Source organism: Oncorhynchus clarkii, unplaced genomic scaffold (genome assembly GCF_045791955.1).
Source record: "Oncorhynchus clarkii lewisi isolate Uvic-CL-2024 unplaced genomic scaffold, UVic_Ocla_1.0 unplaced_contig_2291_pilon_pilon, whole genome shotgun sequence".
In the NCBI taxonomy this organism is placed as follows: domain Eukaryota; kingdom Metazoa; phylum Chordata; class Actinopteri; order Salmoniformes; family Salmonidae; genus Oncorhynchus; species Oncorhynchus clarkii.
The window spans coordinates 107,325-124,917 of NW_027261074.1; the positions used below are offsets into that span (position 1 = coordinate 107,325).

The 17,593-nt window shown below is 42.7% G+C and overlaps 9 non-coding genes across 9 annotated transcripts; all 9 read right to left on the reverse strand.

Moving 5' to 3' along the window:
* Positions 1 to 1,971: 1,971 nt before the first annotated feature.
* Positions 1,972 to 2,053, reverse strand: trnas-gcu (transfer RNA serine (anticodon GCU)). Its single transcript has one exon. It is a non-coding gene; the product is annotated as a tRNA-Ser (tRNA).
* Positions 2,054 to 3,645: 1,592 nt separating this feature from the next.
* On the reverse strand, positions 3,646 to 3,727 carry trnas-gcu (transfer RNA serine (anticodon GCU)). Its single transcript has one exon. It is a non-coding gene; the product is annotated as a tRNA-Ser (tRNA).
* A 4,558-nt stretch (positions 3,728 to 8,285) lies between these two features.
* On the reverse strand, positions 8,286 to 8,367 carry trnas-gcu (transfer RNA serine (anticodon GCU)). The gene has a single exon. It is a non-coding gene; the product is annotated as a tRNA-Ser (tRNA).
* Positions 8,368 to 9,959: 1,592 nt separating this feature from the next.
* On the reverse strand, positions 9,960 to 10,041 carry trnas-gcu (transfer RNA serine (anticodon GCU)). Its single transcript has one exon. It is a non-coding gene; the product is annotated as a tRNA-Ser (tRNA).
* A 1,042-nt stretch (positions 10,042 to 11,083) lies between these two features.
* On the reverse strand, positions 11,084 to 11,165 carry trnas-gcu (transfer RNA serine (anticodon GCU)). The gene has a single exon. It is a non-coding gene; the product is annotated as a tRNA-Ser (tRNA).
* Positions 11,166 to 12,201: 1,036 nt separating this feature from the next.
* trnas-gcu (transfer RNA serine (anticodon GCU)) lies at positions 12,202 to 12,283 on the reverse strand. Its single transcript has one exon. It is a non-coding gene; the product is annotated as a tRNA-Ser (tRNA).
* Positions 12,284 to 12,763: 480 nt separating this feature from the next.
* On the reverse strand, positions 12,764 to 12,845 carry trnas-gcu (transfer RNA serine (anticodon GCU)). The gene has a single exon. It is a non-coding gene; the product is annotated as a tRNA-Ser (tRNA).
* Positions 12,846 to 13,881: 1,036 nt separating this feature from the next.
* trnas-gcu (transfer RNA serine (anticodon GCU)) lies at positions 13,882 to 13,963 on the reverse strand. The gene has a single exon. It is a non-coding gene; the product is annotated as a tRNA-Ser (tRNA).
* Positions 13,964 to 15,555: 1,592 nt separating this feature from the next.
* trnas-gcu (transfer RNA serine (anticodon GCU)) lies at positions 15,556 to 15,637 on the reverse strand. The gene has a single exon. It is a non-coding gene; the product is annotated as a tRNA-Ser (tRNA).
* Between the last annotated feature and the right edge of the window lie 1,956 nt (positions 15,638 to 17,593).

The window sequence follows — 17,593 nt, forward strand, 5'->3', positions numbered from 1 at the left end:
CGGTTCAAATCCCACTATTGAGGTTGCCCTTGGTGAAGTTATTCTTCAATACCTGAATCTTATTAGTCGCTCTAGGATTGCGCAGGGATTCTATTTTCATGTGGGGCCATGTAAGAGAGGAAATAACAAATGTTGTGTGAAGAGGTTGGTGTTATAATCCACACATGCAGTTCATCGCCTTCACCACTCAGATACCAAGTCCTGTGCTCTCGCTGTGGCAGTCAGCAATTTTGCCAGTGTTTGTGAAAGTCAAAATCTTCCATTGCCAAAATAAAGCACCGAATTTTAATTGTTACACGATGAGACTCTAACCCATGCATGTAGAGCACAATGGATAAGCAGTCCATCGCCTTAACCACTCATCCACCTCATCCTGTTACTTACATGTGGCAAATGACCTTAAAAACCTGTAGTTGCTGTATGTAAACCCTAGATTGAAATCAATGAAAGTTAGGCAGAGTAATGGCAAGGCCATGTGTCGATCCCATCGAGACATTTAACAAATGTTTTGTCAGGCCGAGTGGTCTCAAGTGCTTGATTAAGTGTTTTGAGCTGTCGGTTCAAATCCCACTATTGAGGTTGCCCTTGGTGAAGCTATTCTTCAATACCTGAATCTTATTAGTCGCACTAGAATTGGGCAGGGATTCTATTTTCATGTGGGGCCATGTAAGAGAGGAAATAACAAATGTTTTGTGAAGAGGTTGGCGTTATAATCCACACATGCAGTTCATCGCCTTCACCACTCAGATACCAAGTCCTGTGCTCTCGCTGTGGCAGTCAGCAATTTTGCCAGTGTTTGTGAAAGTCAAAATCTTCCAGTGCCAAAATAAAGCACATCATTTGAATTGTTACTCAATGAGGATGGGATTCGAACCCATGCATGCAGAGCACAATGGATTAGCAGTCCATCGCCTTAACCACTCGGCCACCTCATCCTGTTTTTTGGAAGTTGCAAATTACCTTAAAAGACTGTAGTTGCTGTATGTAAACCCTAGATTGAAATCAATGAAAGTTATGCAGAGCAATGGCAAGGCCATGTGTCTATCCCATCGAGACATTTAACAAATGTTTTGTCAGGCCGAGTGGTCTCCAGTGCTTGATTAAGTGTGTTGAGGTGTCGGTTCAAATCCCACTATTGAGGTTGCCCTTGGTGAAGTTATTCTTCAATACCTGAATCTTATTAGTCGCTCTAGGATTGCGCAGGGATTCTATTTTCATGTGGGGCCATGTAAGAGAGGAAATAACAAATGTTGTGTGAAGAGGTTGGTGTTATAATCCACACATGCAGTTCATCGCCTTCACCACTCAGATACCAAGTCCTGTGCTCTCGCTGTGGCAGTCAGCAATTTTGCCAGTGTTTGTGAAAGTCAAAATCTTCCATTGCCAAAATAAAGCACCGAATTTTAATTGTTACACGATGAGACTCTAACCCATGCATGTAGAGCACAATGGATAAGCAGTCCATCGCCTTAACCACTCATCCACCTCATCCTGTTACTTACATGTGGCAAATGACCTTAAAAACCTGTAGTTGCTGTATGTAAACCCTAGATTGAAATCAATGAAAGTTAGGCAGAGTAATGGCAAGGCCATGTGTCGATCCCATCGAGACATTTAACAAATGTTTTGTCAGGCCGAGTGGTCTCCAGTGCTTGATTAAGTGTGTTGAGGTGTCGGTTCAAATCCCACTATTGAGGTTGCCCTTGGTGAAGTTATTCTTCAATACCTGAATCTTATTAGTCGCTCTAGGATTGCGCAGGGATTCTATTTTCATGTGGGGCCATGTAAGAGAGGAAATAACAAATGTTGTGTGAAGAGGTTGGTGTTATAATCCACACATGCAGTTCATCGCCTTCACCACTCAGATACCAAGTCCTGTGCTCTCGCTGTGGCAGTCAGCAATTTTGCCAGTGTTTGTGAAAGTCAAAATCTTCCAGTGCCAAAATAAAGCACATCATTTGAATTGTTACTCGATGAGGATGGGATTCGAACCCATGCATGCAGCGCACAATGGATTAGCAGTCCATCGCCTTAACCACTCGGCCACCTCATCCTGTTTTTTGGAAGTTGCAAATGACCTTAAAAGACTGTAGTTGCTGTATGTAAACCCTAGAATGAAATCAATGAAAGTTAGGCAGAGCAATGGCAAGGCCATGTGTCGATCCCATCGAGACATTTAACAAATGTTTTGTCAGGCCGAGTGGTCTCCAGTGCTTGATTAAGTGTGTTGAGGTGTCGGTTCAAATCCCACTATTGAGGTTGCCCTTGGTGAAGTTATTCTTCAATACCTGAATCTTATTAGTCGCTCTAGGATTGCGCAGGGATTCTATTTTCATGTGGGGCCATGTAAGAGAGGAAATAACAAATGTTGTGTGAAGAGGTTGGTGTTATAATCCACACATGCAGTTCATCGCCTTCACCACTCAGATACCAAGTCCTGTGCTCTCGCTGTGGCAGTCAGCAATTTTGCCAGTGTTTGTGAAAGTCAAAATCTTCCATTGCCAAAATAAAGCACCGAATTTTAATTGTTACACGATGAGACTCTAACCCATGCATGTAGAGCACAATGGATAAGCAGTCCATCGCCTTAACCACTCATCCACCTCATCCTGTTACTTACATGTGGCAAATGACCTTAAAAACCTGTAGTTGCTGTATGTAAACCCTAGATTGAAATCAATGAAAGTTAGGCAGAGCAATGGCAAGGCCATGTGTCGATCCCATCGAGACATTTAACAAATGTTTTGTCAGGCCGAGTGGTCTCAAGTGCTTGATTAAGTGTTTTGAGCTGTCGGTTCAAATCCCACTATTGAGGTTGCCCTTGGTTAAGCTATTCTTCAATACCTGAATCTTATTAGTCGCACTAGAATTGGGCAGGGATTCTATTTTCATGTGGGGCCATGTAAGAGAGGAAATAACAAATGTTTTGTGAAGAGGTTGGCGTTATAATCCACACATGCAGTTCATCGCCTTCACCACTCAGATACCAAGTCCTGTGCTCTCGCTGTGGTAGTCAGCAATTTTACCAGTGTTTGTGAAAGTCAAAATCTTCCATTGCCAAAATAAAGCACCGAATTTTAATTGTTACACGATGAGACTCTAACCCATGCATGTAGAGCACAATGGATAAGCAGTCCATCGCCTCAACCACTCATCCACCTCATCCTGTTACTTACATGTGGCAAATGACCTTAAAAACCTGTAGTTGCTGTATGTAAACCCTAGATTGAAATCAATGAAAGTTAGGCAGAGCAATGGCAAGGCCATGTGTCGATCCCATCGAGACATTTAACAAATGTTTTGTCAGGCCGAGTGGTCTCAAGTGCTTGATTAAGTGTTTTGAGCTGTCGGTTCAAATCCCACCATTGAGGTTGCCCTTGGTGAAGCTATTCTTCAATACCTGAATCTTATTTGTCGCACTAGAATTGGGCAGGGATTCTATTTTCATGTGGGGCCATGTAAGAGAGGAAATAACAAATGTTTTGTGAAGAGGTTGGTGTTATAATCCACACATGCAGTTCATCGCCTTCACCACTCAGATACCAAGTCCTGTGCTCTCGCTGTGGCAGTCAGCAATTTTACCAGTGTTTGTGAAAGTCAAAATCTTCCAGTGCCAAAATAAATCACTGAATTTTAATTGTTACACGATGAGGATGGGATTCGAACCCATGCATGCAGAGCACAATGGATTAGCAGTCCATCGCCTTAACCACTCGGCCACCTCATCCTGTTTTTTGGAAGTTGCAAATGACGTTAAAAGACTGTAGTTGCTGTATGTAAACCCTAGATTGAAATCAATGAAAGTTATGCAGAGCAATGGCAAGGCCATGTGTCTATCCCATCGAGACATTTAACAAATGTTTTGTCAGCCCGAGTGGTCTCCAGTGCTTGATTAAGTGTGTTGAGGTGTCGGTTCAAATCCCACTATTGAGGTTGCCCTTGGTGAAGTTATTCTTCAATACCTGAATCGTATTAGTCGCACTAGGATTGTGCAGGGACTCTACATTCATGTGGGGCCATGTAAGAGAGGAAATAACAAATGTTTTGTGAAGAGGTTGGTGTTATAATCCACACATGCAGTTCATCGCCTTCACCACTCAGATACCAAGTCCTGTGCTCTCGCTGTGGCAGTCAGCAATTTTGCCAGTGTTTGTGAAAGTCAAAATCTTCCAGTGCCAAAATAAAGCACATCATTTGAATTGTTACTCGATGAGGATGGGATTCGAACCCATGCATGCAGAGCACAATGGATTAGCAGTCCATCGCCTTAACCACTCGGCCACCTCATTCTGTTTTTTGGAAGTTGCAAATGACCTTAAAAGACTGTAGTTACTGTATGTAAACCCTAGATTGAAATCAATGAAAGTTATGCAGAGCAATGGCAAGGCCATGTGTCGATCCCATCGAGACATTTAACAAATGTTTTGTCAGGCCGAGTGGTCTCCAGTGCTTGATTAAGTGTGTTGAGGTGTCGGTTCAAATCCCACTATTGAGGTTGCCCTTGGTGAAGTTATTCTTCAATACCTGAATCTTATTAGTCGCACTAGGATTGTGCAGGGACTCTACATTCATGTGGGGCCATGTAAGAGAGGAAATAACAAATGTTTTGTGAAGAAGTTGGTGTTATAATCCACACATGCAGTTCATCGCCTTCACCACTCAGATACCAAGTCCTGTGCTCTCGCTGTGGCAGTCAGCAATTTTACCAGTGTTTTGTGAAAGTCAAAATCTTCCAGTGCCAAAATAAAGCACCGAATTTTAATTGTTACACGATGAGATTCTAACCCATGCATGTAGAGCACAATGGATAAGCAGTCCATCGCCTTAACCACTCATCCACCTCATCCTGTTATTTACATGTGGCAAATGACCTTAAAAACCTGTAGTTGCTGTATGTAAACCCTAGATTGAAATCAATGAAAGTTAGGCAGAGCAATGGCAAGGCCATGTGTCTATCCCATCGAGACATTTAACAAATGTTTTGTCAGGCCGAGTGGTCTCCAGTGCTTGATTAAGTGTGTTGAGGTGTCGGTTCAAATCCCACTATTGAGGTTGCCCTTGGTGAAGTTATTCTTCAATACCTGAATCTTATTAGTCGCTCTAGGATTGCGCAGGGATTCTATTTTCATGTGGGGCCATGTAAGAGAGGAAATAACAAATGTTGTGTGAAGAGGTTGGTGTTATAATCCACACATGCAGTTCATCGCCTTCACCACTCAGATACCAAGTCCTGTGCTCTCGCTGTGGCAGTCAGCAATTTTACCAGTGTTTGTGAAAGTCAAAATCTTCCAGTGCCAAAATAAATCACTGAATTTTAATTGCTACACGATGAGGATGGGATTCGAATCCATGCATGCAGAGCACAATGGATTAGCAGTCCATCGCCTTAACCACTCGGCCACCTCATCCTGTTTTTTGGATGTTGCAAATGACCTTAAAAGACTGTAGTTGCTGTATGTAAACCCTAGATTGAAATCAATGAAAGTTATGCAGAGCAATGGCAAGGCCATGTGTCTATCCCATCGAGACATTTAACAAAAGTTTTGTCAGGCCGAGTGGTCTCCAGGGCTTGATTAAGTGTGTTGAGGTGTCGGTTCAAATCCCACTATTGAGGTTGCCCTTGGTGAAGTTATTCTTCAATACCTGAATCTTATTAGTCGCACTAGGATTGTGCAGGGACTCTACATTCATGTGGGGCCATGTAAGAGAGGAAATAACAAATGTTTTGTGAAGAAGTTGGTGTTATAATCCACACATGCAGTTCATCGCCTTCACCACTCAGATACCAAGTCCTGTGCTCTCGCTGTGGCAGTCAGCAATTTTACCAGTGTTTGTGAAAGTCAAAATCTTCCATTGCCAAAATAAAGCACCGAATTTTAATTGTTACACGATGAGATTCTAACTCATGCATGTAGAGCACAATGGATAAGCAGTCCATCGCCTTAACCACTCATCCACCTCATCCTGTTATTTACATGTTATTTACCAGTGTTTGTGAAAGTCAAAATCTTCCAGTGCCAAAATAAATCACAGAATTTTAATTGTTACACGATGAGGATGGGATTCGAACCCATGCATGCAGAGCACAATGGATTAGCAGTCCATCGCCTTAACCACTCGGCCACCTCATTCTGTTTTTTGGAAGTTGCAAATGACCTTAAAAGACTGTAGTTACTGTATGTAAACCCTAGATTGAAATCAATGAAAGTTATGCAGAGCAATGGCAAGGCCATGTGTCGATCCCATCGAGACATTTAACAAATGTTTTGTCAGGCCGAGTGGTCTCCAGTGCTTGATTAAGTGTGTTGAGGTGTCGGTTCAAATCCCACTATTGAGGTTGCCCTTGGTGAAGTTATTCTTCAATACCTGAATCTTATTAGTCGCTCTAGGATTGCGCAGGGATTCTATTTTCATGTGGGGCCATGTAAGAGAGGAAATAACAAATGTTGTGTGAAGAGGTTGGTGTTATAATCCACACATGCAGTTCATCGCCTTCACCACTCAGATACCAAGTCCTGTGCTCTCGCTGTGGCAGTCAGCAATTTTGCCAGTGTTTGTGAAAGTCAAAATCTTCCATTGCCAAAATAAAGCACCGAATTTTAATTGTTACACGATGAGACTCTAACCCATGCATGTAGAGCACAATGGATAAGCAGTCCATCGCCTTAACCACTCATCCACCTCATCCTGTTACTTACATGTGGCAAATGACCTTAAAAACCTGTAGTTGCTGTATGTAAACCCTAGATTGAAATCAATGAAAGTTAGGCAGAGCAATGGCAAGGCCATGTGTCGATCCCATCGAGACATTTAACAAATGTTTTGTCAGGCCGAGTGGTCTCAAGTGCTTGATTAAGTGTTTTGAGCTGTCGGTTCAAATCCCACTATTGAGGTTGCCCTTGGTGAAGCTATTCTTCAATACCTGAATCTTATTAGTCGCACTAGAATTGGGCAGGGATTCTATTTTCATGTGGGGCCATGTAAGAGAGGAAATAACAAATGTTTTGTGAAGAGGTTGGCGTTATAATCCACACATGCAGTTCATCGCCTTCACCACTCAGATACCAAGTCCTGTGCTCTCGCTGTGGCAGTCAGCAATTTTGCCAGTGTTTGTGAAAGTCAAAATCTTCCAGTGCCAAAATAAAGCACATCATTTGAATTGTTACTCAATGAGGATGGGATTCGAACCCATGCATGCAGAGCACAATGGATTAGCAGTCCATCGCCTTAACCACTCGGCCACCTCATCCTGTTTTTTGGAAGTTGCAAATTACCTTAAAAGACTGTAGTTGCTGTATGTAAACCCTAGATTGAAATCAATGAAAGTTATGCAGAGCAATGGCAAGGCCATGTGTCTATCCCATCGAGACATTTAACAAATGTTTTGTCAGGCCGAGTGGTCTCCAGTGCTTGATTAAGTGTGTTGAGGTGTCGGTTCAAATCCCACTATTGAGGTTGCCCTTGGTGAAGTTATTCTTCAATACCTGAATCTTATTAGTCGCTCTAGGATTGCGCAGGGATTCTATTTTCATGTGGGGCCATGTAAGAGAGGAAATAACAAATGTTGTGTGAAGAGGTTGGTGTTATAATCCACACATGCAGTTCATCGCCTTCACCACTCAGATACCAAGTCCTGTGCTCTCGCTGTGGCAGTCAGCAATTTTGCCAGTGTTTGTGAAAGTCAAAATCTTCCATTGCCAAAATAAAGCACCGAATTTTAATTGTTACACGATGAGACTCTAACCCATGCATGTAGAGCACAATGGATAAGCAGTCCATCGCCTTAACCACTCATCCACCTCATCCTGTTACTTACATGTGGCAAATGACCTTAAAAACCTGTAGTTGCTGTATGTAAACCCTAGATTGAAATCAATGAAAGTTAGGCAGAGTAATGGCAAGGCCATGTGTCGATCCCATCGAGACATTTAACAAATGTTTTGTCAGGCCGAGTGGTCTCCAGTGCTTGATTAAGTGTGTTGAGGTGTCGGTTCAAATCCCACTATTGAGGTTGCCCTTGGTGAAGTTATTCTTCAATACCTGAATCTTATTAGTCGCTCTAGGATTGCGCAGGGATTCTATTTTCATGTGGGGCCATGTAAGAGAGGAAATAACAAATGTTGTGTGAAGAGGTTGGTGTTATAATCCACACATGCAGTTCATCGCCTTCACCACTCAGATACCAAGTCCTGTGCTCTCGCTGTGGCAGTCAGCAATTTTGCCAGTGTTTGTGAAAGTCAAAATCTTCCAGTGCCAAAATAAAGCACATCATTTGAATTGTTACTCGATGAGGATGGGATTCGAACCCATGCATGCAGCGCACAATGGATTAGCAGTCCATCGCCTTAACCACTCGGCCACCTCATCCTGTTTTTTGGAAGTTGCAAATGACCTTAAAAGACTGTAGTTGCTGTATGTAAACCCTAGAATGAAATCAATGAAAGTTAGGCAGAGCAATGGCAAGGCCATGTGTCGATCCCATCGAGACATTTAACAAATGTTTTGTCAGGCCGAGTGGTCTCCAGTGCTTGATTAAGTGTGTTGAGGTGTCGGTTCAAATCCCACTATTGAGGTTGCCCTTGGTGAAGTTATTCTTCAATACCTGAATCTTATTAGTCGCTCTAGGATTGCGCAGGGATTCTATTTTCATGTGGGGCCATGTAAGAGAGGAAATAACAAATGTTGTGTGAAGAGGTTGGTGTTATAATCCACACATGCAGTTCATCGCCTTCACCACTCAGATACCAAGTCCTGTGCTCTCGCTGTGGCAGTCAGCAATTTTGCCAGTGTTTGTGAAAGTCAAAATCTTCCATTGCCAAAATAAAGCACCGAATTTTAATTGTTACACGATGAGACTCTAACCCATGCATGTAGAGCACAATGGATAAGCAGTCCATCGCCTTAACCACTCATCCACCTCATCCTGTTACTTACATGTGGCAAATGACCTTAAAAACCTGTAGTTGCTGTATGTAAACCCTAGATTGAAATCAATGAAAGTTAGGCAGAGCAATGGCAAGGCCATGTGTCGATCCCATCGAGACATTTAACAAATGTTTTGTCAGGCCGAGTGGTCTCAAGTGCTTGATTAAGTGTTTTGAGCTGTCGGTTCAAATCCCACTATTGAGGTTGCCCTTGGTTAAGCTATTCTTCAATACCTGAATCTTATTAGTCGCACTAGAATTGGGCAGGGATTCTATTTTCATGTGGGGCCATGTAAGAGAGGAAATAACAAATGTTTTGTGAAGAGGTTGGCGTTATAATCCACACATGCAGTTCATCGCCTTCACCACTCAGATACCAAGTCCTGTGCTCTCGCTGTGGTAGTCAGCAATTTTACCAGTGTTTGTGAAAGTCAAAATCTTCCATTGCCAAAATAAAGCACCGAATTTTAATTGTTACACGATGAGACTCTAACCCATGCATGTAGAGCACAATGGATAAGCAGTCCATCGCCTCAACCACTCATCCACCTCATCCTGTTACTTACATGTGGCAAATGACCTTAAAAACCTGTAGTTGCTGTATGTAAACCCTAGATTGAAATCAATGAAAGTTAGGCAGAGCAATGGCAAGGCCATGTGTCGATCCCATCGAGACATTTAACAAATGTTTTGTCAGGCCGAGTGGTCTCAAGTGCTTGATTAAGTGTTTTGAGCTGTCGGTTCAAATCCCACCATTGAGGTTGCCCTTGGTGAAGCTATTCTTCAATACCTGAATCTTATTTGTCGCACTAGAATTGGGCAGGGATTCTATTTTCATGTGGGGCCATGTAAGAGAGGAAATAACAAATGTTTTGTGAAGAGGTTGGTGTTATAATCCACACATGCAGTTCATCGCCTTCACCACTCAGATACCAAGTCCTGTGCTCTCGCTGTGGCAGTCAGCAATTTTACCAGTGTTTGTGAAAGTCAAAATCTTCCAGTGCCAAAATAAATCACTGAATTTTAATTGTTACACGATGAGGATGGGATTCGAACCCATGCATGCAGAGCACAATGGATTAGCAGTCCATCGCCTTAACCACTCGGCCACCTCATCCTGTTTTTTGGAAGTTGCAAATGACGTTAAAAGACTGTAGTTGCTGTATGTAAACCCTAGATTGAAATCAATGAAAGTTATGCAGAGCAATGGCAAGGCCATGTGTCTATCCCATCGAGACATTTAACAAATGTTTTGTCAGCCCGAGTGGTCTCCAGTGCTTGATTAAGTGTGTTGAGGTGTCGGTTCAAATCCCACTATTGAGGTTGCCCTTGGTGAAGTTATTCTTCAATACCTGAATCTTATTAGTCGCTCTAGGATTGCGCAGGGGTTCTATTTTCATGTGGGGCCATGTAAGAGAGGAAATAACAAATGTTGTGTGAAGAGGTTGGTGTTATAATCCACACATGCAGTTCATCGCCTTCACCACTCAGATACCAAGTCCTGTGCTCTCGCTGTGGCAGTCAGCAATTTTGCCAGTGTTTGTGAAAGTCAAAATCTTCCATTGCCAAAATAAAGCACATCATTTGAATTGTTACTCGATGAGGATGGGATTCGAACCCATGCATGCAGAGCACAATGGATTAGCAGTCCATCACCTTCACCACTCGGCCACCTCATCCTGTTTTTTGGAAGTTGCAAATGACCTTAAAAGACTGTAGTTGCTGTATGTAAACCCTAGAATGAAATCAATGAAAGTTAGGCAGAGCAATGGCAAGGCCATGTGTCGATCCCATCGAGACATTTAACAAATGTTTTGTCAGGCCGAGTGGTCTCCAGTGCTTGATTAAGTGTGTTGAGGTGTCGGTTCAAATCCCACTATTGAGGTTGCCCTTGGTGAAGTTATTCTTCAATACCTGAATCTTATTAGTCGCTCTAGGATTGCGCAGGGATTCTATTTTCATGTGGGGCCATGTAAGAGAGGAAATAACAAATGTTGTGTGAAGAGGTTGGTGTTATAATCCACACATGCAGTTCATCGCCTTCACCACTCAGATACCAAGTCCTGTGCTCTCGCTGTGGCAGTCAGCAATTTTGCCAGTGTTTGTGAAAGTCAAAATCTTCCAGTGCCAAAATAAAGCACATCATTTGAATTGTTACTCGATGAGGATGGGATTCGAACCCATGCATGCAGAGCACAATGGATTAGCAGTCCATCGCCTTAACCACTCGGCCACCTCATCCTGTTTTTTGGAAGTTGCAAATGACCTTAAAAGACTGTAGTTGCTGTATGTAAACCCTAGAATGAAATCAATGAAAGTTAGGCAGAGCAATGGCAAGGCCATGTGTCGATCCCATCGAGACATTTAACAAATGTTTTGTCAGGCCGAGTGGTCTCCAGTGCTTGATTAAGTGTGTTGAGGTGTCGGTTCAAATCCCACTATTGAGGTTGCCCTTGGTGAAGTTATTCTTCAATACCTGAATCTTATTAGTCGCTCTAGGATTGCGCAGGGATTCTATTTTCATGTGGGGCCATGTAAGAGAGGAAATAACAAATGTTGTGTGAAGAGGTTGGTGTTATAATCCACACTTGCAGTTCATCGCCTTCACCACTCAGATACCAAGTCCTGTGCTCTCGCTGTGGCAGTCAGCAATTTTGCCAGTGTTTGTGAAAGTCAAAATCTTCCATTGCCAAAATAAAGCACCGAATTTTAATTGTTACACGATGAGACTCTAACCCATGCATGTAGAGCACAATGGATAAGCAGTCCATCGCCTTAACCACTCATCCACCTCATCCTGTTACTTACATGTGGCAAATGACCTTAAAAACCTGTAGTTGCTGTATGTAAACCCTAGATTGAAATCAATGAAAGTTAGGCAGAGCAATGGCAAGGCCATGTGTCGATCCCATCGAGACATTTAACAAATGTTTTGTCAGGCCGAGTGGTCTCAAGTGCTTGATTAAGTGTTTTGAGCTGTCGGTTCAAATCCCACCATTGAGGTTGCCCTTGGTGAAGCTATTCTTCAATACCTGAATCTTATTTGTCGCACTAGAATTGGGCAGGGATTCTATTTTCATGTGGGGCCATGTAAGAGAGGAAATAACAAATGTTTTGTGAAGAGGTTGGTGTTATAATCCACACATGCAGTTCATCGCCTTCACCACTCAGATACCAAGTCCTGTGCTCTCGCTGTGGCAGTCAGCAATTTTACCAGTGTTTGTGAAAGTCAAAATCTTCCAGTGCCAAAATAAATCACTGAATTTTAATTGTTACACGATGAGGATGGGATTCGAACCCATGCATGCAGAGCACAATGGATTAGCAGTCCATCGCCTTAACCACTCGGCCACCTCATCCTGATTTTTGGAAGTTGCAAATGACCTTAAAAGACTGTAGTTGCTGTATGTAAACCCTAGAATGAAATCAATGAAAGTTAGGCAGAGCAATGGCAAGGCCATGTGTCGATCCCATCGAGACATTTAACAAATGTTTTGTCAGGCCGAGTTGTCTCCAGTGCTTGATTAAGTGTGTTGAGGTGTCGGTTCAAATCCCACTATTGAGGTTGCCCTTGGTGAAGTTATTCTTCAATACCTGAATCTTATTAGTCGCTCTAGGATTGCGCAGGGATTCTATTGTCATGTGGGGCCATGTAAGAGAGGAAATAACAAATGTTGTGTGAAGAGGTTGGTGTTATAATCCACACATGCAGTTCATCGCCTTCACCACTCAGATACCAAGTCCTGTGCTCTCGCTGTGGCAGTCAGCAATTTTGCCAGTGTTTGTGAAAGTCAAAATCTTCCAGTGCCAAAATAAAGCACATCATTTGAATTGTTACTCGATGAGGATGGGATTCGAACCCATGCATGCAGAGCACAATGGATTAGCAGTCCATCGCCTTAACCACTCGGCCACCTCATCCTGTTTTTTGGAAGTTGCAAATTACCTTAAAAGACTGTAGTTGCTGTATGTAAACCCTAGATTGAAATCAATGAAAGTTATGCAGAGCAATGGCAAGGCCATGTGTCTATCCCATCGAGACATTTAACAAATGTTTTGTCAGGCCGAGTGGTCTCCAGTGCTTGATTAAGTGTGTTGAGGTGTCGGTTCAAATCCCACTATTGAGGTTGCCCTTGGTGAAGTTATTCTTCAATACCTGAATCTTATTAGTCGCTCTAGGATTGCGCAGGGATTCTATTTTCATGTGGGGCCATGTAAGAGAGGAAATAACAAATGTTGTGTGAAGAGGTTGGTGTTATAATCCACACATGCAGTTCATCGCCTTCACCACTCAGATACCAAGTCCTGTGCTCTCGCTGTGGCAGTCAGCAATTTTGCCAGTGTTTGTGAAAGTCAAAATCTTCCATTGCCAAAATAAAGCACCGAATTTTAATTGTTACACGATGAGACTCTAACCCATGCATGTAGAGCACAATGGATAAGCAGTCCATCGCCTTAACCACTCATCCACCTCATCCTGTTACTTACATGTGGCAAATGACCTTAAAAACCTGTAGTTGCTGTATGTAAACCCTAGATTGAAATCAATGAAAGTTAGGCAGAGTAATGGCAAGGCCATGTGTCGATCCCATCGAGACATTTAACAAATGTTTTGTCAGGCCGAGTGGTCTCCAGTGCTTGATTAAGTGTGTTGAGGTGTCGGTTCAAATCCCACTATTGAGGTTGCCCTTGGTGAAGTTATTCTTCAATACCTGAATCTTATTAGTCGCTCTAGGATTGCGCAGGGATTCTATTTTCATGTGGGGCCATGTAAGAGAGGAAATAACAAATGTTGTGTGAAGAGGTTGGTGTTATAATCCACACATGCAGTTCATCGCCTTCACCACTCAGATACCAAGTCCTGTGCTCTCGCTGTGGCAGTCAGCAATTTTGCCAGTGTTTGTGAAAGTCAAAATCTTCCAGTGCCAAAATAAAGCACATCATTTGAATTGTTACTCGATGAGGATGGGATTCGAACCCATGCATGCAGCGCACAATGGATTAGCAGTCCATCGCCTTAACCACTCGGCCACCTCATCCTGTTTTTTGGAAGTTGCAAATGACCTTAAAAGACTGTAGTTGCTGTATGTAAACCCTAGAATGAAATCAATGAAAGTTAGGCAGAGCAATGGCAAGGCCATGTGTCGATCCCATCGAGACATTTAACAAATGTTTTGTCAGGCCGAGTGGTCTCCAGTGCTTGATTAAGTGTGTTGAGGTGTCGGTTCAAATCCCACTATTGAGGTTGCCCTTGGTGAAGTTATTCTTCAATACCTGAATCTTATTAGTCGCTCTAGGATTGCGCAGGGATTCTATTTTCATGTGGGGCCATGTAAGAGAGGAAATAACAAATGTTGTGTGAAGAGGTTGGTGTTATAATCCACACATGCAGTTCATCGCCTTCACCACTCAGATACCAAGTCCTGTGCTCTCGCTGTGGCAGTCAGCAATTTTGCCAGTGTTTGTGAAAGTCAAAATCTTCCATTGCCAAAATAAAGCACCGAATTTTAATTGTTACACGATGAGACTCTAACCCATGCATGTAGAGCACAATGGATAAGCAGTCCATCGCCTTAACCACTCATCCACCTCATCCTGTTACTTACATGTGGCAAATGACCTTAAAAACCTGTAGTTGCTGTATGTAAACCCTAGATTGAAATCAATGAAAGTTAGGCAGAGCAATGGCAAGGCCATGTGTCGATCCCATCGAGACATTTAACAAATGTTTTGTCAGGCCGAGTGGTCTCAAGTGCTTGATTAAGTGTTTTGAGCTGTCGGTTCAAATCCCACTATTGAGGTTGCCCTTGGTTAAGCTATTCTTCAATACCTGAATCTTATTAGTCGCACTAGAATTGGGCAGGGATTCTATTTTCATGTGGGGCCATGTAAGAGAGGAAATAACAAATGTTTTGTGAAGAGGTTGGCGTTATAATCCACACATGCAGTTCATCGCCTTCACCACTCAGATACCAAGTCCTGTGCTCTCGCTGTGGTAGTCAGCAATTTTACCAGTGTTTGTGAAAGTCAAAATCTTCCATTGCCAAAATAAAGCACCGAATTTTAATTGTTACACGATGAGACTCTAACCCATGCATGTAGAGCACAATGGATAAGCAGTCCATCGCCTCAACCACTCATCCACCTCATCCTGTTACTTACATGTGGCAAATGACCTTAAAAACCTGTAGTTGCTGTATGTAAACCCTAGATTGAAATCAATGAAAGTTAGGCAGAGCAATGGCAAGGCCATGTGTCGATCCCATCGAGACATTTAACAAATGTTTTGTCAGGCCGAGTGGTCTCAAGTGCTTGATTAAGTGTTTTGAGCTGTCGGTTCAAATCCCACCATTGAGGTTGCCCTTGGTGAAGCTATTCTTCAATACCTGAATCTTATTTGTCGCACTAGAATTGGGCAGGGATTCTATTTTCATGTGGGGCCATGTAAGAGAGGAAATAACAAATGTTTTGTGAAGAGGTTGGTGTTATAATCCACACATGCAGTTCATCGCCTTCACCACTCAGATACCAAGTCCTGTGCTCTCGCTGTGGCAGTCAGCAATTTTACCAGTGTTTGTGAAAGTCAAAATCTTCCAGTGCCAAAATAAATCACTGAATTTTAATTGTTACACGATGAGGATGGGATTCGAACCCATGCATGCAGAGCACAATGGATTAGCAGTCCATCGCCTTAACCACTCGGCCACCTCATCCTGTTTTTTGGAAGTTGCAAATGACGTTAAAAGACTGTAGTTGCTGTATGTAAACCCTAGATTGAAATCAATGAAAGTTATGCAGAGCAATGGCAAGGCCATGTGTCTATCCCATCGAGACATTTAACAAATGTTTTGTCAGCCCGAGTGGTCTCCAGTGCTTGATTAAGTGTGTTGAGGTGTCGGTTCAAATCCCACTATTGAGGTTGCCCTTGGTGAAGTTATTCTTCAATACCTGAATCGTATTAGTCGCACTAGGATTGTGCAGGGACTCTACATTCATGTGGGGCCATGTAAGAGAGGAAATAACAAATGTTTTGTGAAGAGGTTGGTGTTATAATCCACACATGCAGTTCATCGCCTTCACCACTCAGATACCAAGTCCTGTGCTCTCGCTGTGGCAGTCAGCAATTTTGCCAGTGTTTGTGAAAGTCAAAATCTTCCAGTGCCAAAATAAAGCACATCATTTGAATTGTTACTCGATGAGGATGGGATTCGAACCCATGCATGCAGAGCACAATGGATTAGCAGTCCATCGCCTTAACCACTCGGCCACCTCATTCTGTTTTTTGGAAGTTGCAAATGACCTTAAAAGACTGTAGTTACTGTATGTAAACCCTAGATTGAAATCAATGAAAGTTATGCAGAGCAATGGCAAGGCCATGTGTCGATCCCATCGAGACATTTAACAAATGTTTTGTCAGGCCGAGTGGTCTCCAGTGCTTGATTAAGTGTGTTGAGGTGTCGGTTCAAATCCCACTATTGAGGTTGCCCTTGGTGAAGTTATTCTTCAATACCTGAATCTTATTAGTCGCACTAGGATTGTGCAGGGACTCTACATTCATGTGGGGCCATGTAAGAGAGGAAATAACAAATGTTTTGTGAAGAAGTTGGTGTTATAATCCACACATGCAGTTCATCGCCTTCACCACTCAGATACCAAGTCCTGTGCTCTCGCTGTGGCAGTCAGCAATTTTACCAGTGTTTTGTGAAAGTCAAAATCTTCCAGTGCCAAAATAAAGCACCGAATTTTAATTGTTACACGATGAGATTCTAACCCATGCATGTAGAGCACAATGGATAAGCAGTCCATCGCCTTAACCACTCATCCACCTCATCCTGTTATTTACATGTGGCAAATGACCTTAAAAACCTGTAGTTGCTGTATGTAAACCCTAGATTGAAATCAATGAAAGTTAGGCAGAGCAATGGCAAGGCCATGTGTCTATCCCATCGAGACATTTAACAAATGTTTTGTCAGGCCGAGTGGTCTCCAGTGCTTGATTAAGTGTGTTGAGGTGTCGGTTCAAATCCCACTATTGAGGTTGCCCTTGGTGAAGTTATTCTTCAATACCTGAATCTTATTAGTCGCTCTAGGATTGCGCAGGGATTCTATTTTCATGTGGGGCCATGTAAGAGAGGAAATAACAAATGTTGTGTGAAGAGGTTGGTGTTATAATCCACACATGCAGTTCATCGCCTTCACCACTCAGATACCAAGTCCTGTGCTCTCGCTGTGGCAGTCAGCAATTTTACCAGTGTTTGTGAAAGTCAAAATCTTCCAGTGCCAAAATAAATCACTGAATTTTAATTGCTACACGATGAGGATGGGATTCGAATCCATGCATGCAGAGCACAATGGATTAGCAGTCCATCGCCTTAACCACTCGGCCACCTCATCCTGTTTTTTGGATGTTGCAAATGACCTTAAAAGACTGTAGTTGCTGTATGTAAACCCTAGATTGAAATCAATGAAAGTTATGCAGAGCAATGGCAAGGCCATGTGTCTATCCCATCGAGACATTTAACAAAAGTTTTGTCAGGCCGAGTGGTCTCCAGGGCTTGATTAAGTGTGTTGAGGTGTCGGTTCAAATCCCACTATTGAGGTTGCCCTTGGTGAAGTTATTCTTCAATACCTGAATCTTATTAGTCGCACTAGGATTGTGCAGGGACTCT